Raw genomic sequence first — 3,154 nt, 5'->3', positions numbered from 1 at the left:
CAAATGTCCAGATTTTACAAACAGAAAGAAAAAATGTTCATTTCCATACGTAGTCCTGTGTTTTTCCTCAAAGAAAGAAAACATAAAATTACACTGAGGTGTAAACTACAATTAACAAAGAATGAAGAACAATAAGTATATGCTGAGAATTATCTGTGGATGCTTAAAAAACAAAATAGAAATAAAACAAATGAAACAACGACACCTACATAACAAGAAACGCACACTTTTTCACAGTACACTCGTAAAAATTAAAGTTCAGAATACTGTTTTCAAAAATTGTCTGAAACAAGAAGACACAAATTCGGAGGCATTCCGGTGGAAAGACAGCATTCCAGACACTACAAGAGTGGCTCAGATTTCTTTTAATCGATTCAGCTTTTCTCTGTGTTGTCAATGATATTTCCATCGTGCTGTGCTTGATCAATGGAACCTACAATTGGTGGTGGTTGTCGTTTTTTAAGCCCCCCCCCCCCCCCCCCTCTTCCCCCCGTGAAGGGAGAAATCAATCCAGTCTGCCGTTTGAATAGAGGTCCACTCTTTAAGAAACTGATCAATCAAGCCTTCAAAATAGTTGGAGTGGGGTCGCTGTGGCAGAACTGGTTAGGCGATGGACTCCTCATCCAGTGTTCACCATCGACCATGTTAAGTTCTAGGCCGCATTTTGGCATGGTGTTGTGTTCTCAGGAGAGAGGGTATTCATCATCAAAGACTGGGAAAAACAACTTCCAGTCCCTTCGATCGAAGCCGTACCTCTAGGAAGCTCCCTAATGTCTGTCCAAAGGCCAGTGCAGAGCGCTGCTGACCGAAGATGTGACGATACTGTCCGGCAGAGATGTGTGAAGAGTGGACACAGCGATACTGTCCGGCAGAGATGTGTGAAGAGTGGACACAGCGATACTGTCTGGCAGAGATGTGTGAAGAGTGGACACAGCGATACTATCCAGCAGAGATGTGTGAAGAGTGGACACAGCGATACTGTCCGGCAGAGATGTGTGAAGAGTGGACACAGAGATACTGTACGGCAGAGATGTGTGAAGAGTGGACACAGCGATACTGTCTGGCAGAGATGTGTGAAGAGTGGACACAGAGATACTGTCTGGCAGAGATGTGTGAAGAGTGGACACAGCGATACTGTCTGGCAGAGATGTGTGAAGAGTGGACACAGAGATACTGTCTGGCAGAGATGTGTGAAGAGTGGACACAGCGATACTGTACGGCAGAGATGTGTGAAGAGTGGACACAGCCTCTCTTGTCCTCTTTGATGTCCCCTGTCCAGCAGCATCAAGGATTCTGGGCGTCTCCTGATTTCTTCGTGTGTGGTGATGAGGAGACAGAGAGAGAAGGGGGTGGATGATGATGAGGTGGTAGGTGAGAGAGGGGAGAGATAGGGAGGGGCGGTGAAGGGGGGCGGGGGAGGAGGAAAGGATGAGAGAGGAGGGCAGACAGAGCGGCAGACAGAGAGATTGAGAGAGGCAAAGACACAAGACAGACAGACCCAGACAGGATGAGACAGACAGACAAAGAAAGAGATAGAGGGAGAGACAGACAGATAGACAGAGATAGATAGAGGGAGAGACAGAAAGGGACAGAGAGAGAGAAGGGATCGGAGCGAGAGACCCGTGGCTCAGTGGCCCTGTGAATAAAGCACACGACGACTACGAAACCAGCGTCCTGGGTTCGATCTTCAATGCAACGACCTGGCTTTTTATTTCTCTCCTTCCCCACCCTCACCCCTCCTTCACTGGATTTTGTGTTGTCCTTTGATCCTCGTCTTTTGATGACACGGTGCACTGAGGTCCCGTGTTGTGTTGTCCTTTGATCCTCGTCTTTTGATGACACGGTGCACTGAGGTCCCGTGTTGTGTTGTCCTTTGATCCTCGTCTTTTGATGACACGGTGGACTGAGGTCCCGTGTTGTGTTGTCCTTTGATCCTCGTCTTTTGATGAGACGATGGCCTGAGGTCCCGTGTTGTGTTGTCCTTTGATCCTCGTCTTTTGATGACACGGTGCACTGAGGTCCCGTGTTGTGTTGTCCTTTGATCCTCGTCTTTTGATGAGACGATGGCCTGAGGTCCCGTGTGCAGCGTGCAGTGACTGTGCACCAAAGGAAGTCACTGCTGGCCCAGTGGTGACGCATCCCCGTGGAAAGCGAGAGGATCTTTGCTCACGGGATCGAACCCCACTCTTGCAGGTACTTTCTCCTCTTCCACTGGACCTTGACTGGTGGTCTGGATGAGACCAGGAACCGGGCTTCATTGTGTGGCATGAACTTAGCGCTCGTTAAAGATTCCGCGGCAACAAAAGGGTTATCACTGGCAAGTTTCCATAGAAAAATCCTCTTTGACTGGAAAATGAATACATTTACAGGCATAAAAATGGGTGGCGCAATATTGCAGTGACGCACTCTGGGAAATGCAGCCCAAATTCCCTACAGGGGAATACGTTGTGACAAAGAGTAAAACAATACAATACAATACAATACAATACAATACAATAGATGTTCCCGGCAACAGTCTATAGACAGTTCCAGTCAGGTCGCAGAAGAAACATACATGTTGAAAGGATTGTGCTGCTGTGTTAGACGCGCTGTTTTCCGGAGAGAGAGCAACCCGAATTTCACAGAGGAATGTGCTGTGACAAAAATACAACAACAAAAAAGAAAAAAAAAGAAACAATACAAAGATAGAAACAACTGAGAAAGAGAGAAAAAATGGAAATGAGAAAAGCGTGGAAGAAGGGAGGGAAAAGAAGAAGAAAAAAAAAGAAATGGAAGGAGGGGGAAAGAAGGAACAATGAAGAAAATAAATCGTGTTTTCATTCCACAGAATAAGGATGTCGCAATACAAGCACCACCAAAATTGTGCAGGGGGCATTGCAATGCAACATGATATTATGCAATTCAGATTTTGCCGACCGATCAAATATATAGGTTAATAGTGAATTTCCTTTGTTCATCTGAGGTGACTGACATTCTGAACGGACGCCGACACTGGCAGCACGTGCTTGCTGTCTTGCCGAAACTCTGGCACGGAGCTAGGAAGTGCGTCGTCCGTCTGTCTGTCTGTCTGTCTGTCACACTTGATTCTAAAGGCAACATGTCTTCCTGTGTTATGTCTGATGTGCGGCGGAGACAGAGACAGATAGAGACAGAG

The sequence above is a fragment of the Babylonia areolata genome, chromosome 21 (genome assembly GCF_041734735.1).
Source record: "Babylonia areolata isolate BAREFJ2019XMU chromosome 21, ASM4173473v1, whole genome shotgun sequence".
NCBI lineage: Eukaryota > Metazoa > Mollusca > Gastropoda > Neogastropoda > Buccinidae > Babylonia > Babylonia areolata.
This window is presented reverse-complemented; position numbering follows the sequence as displayed.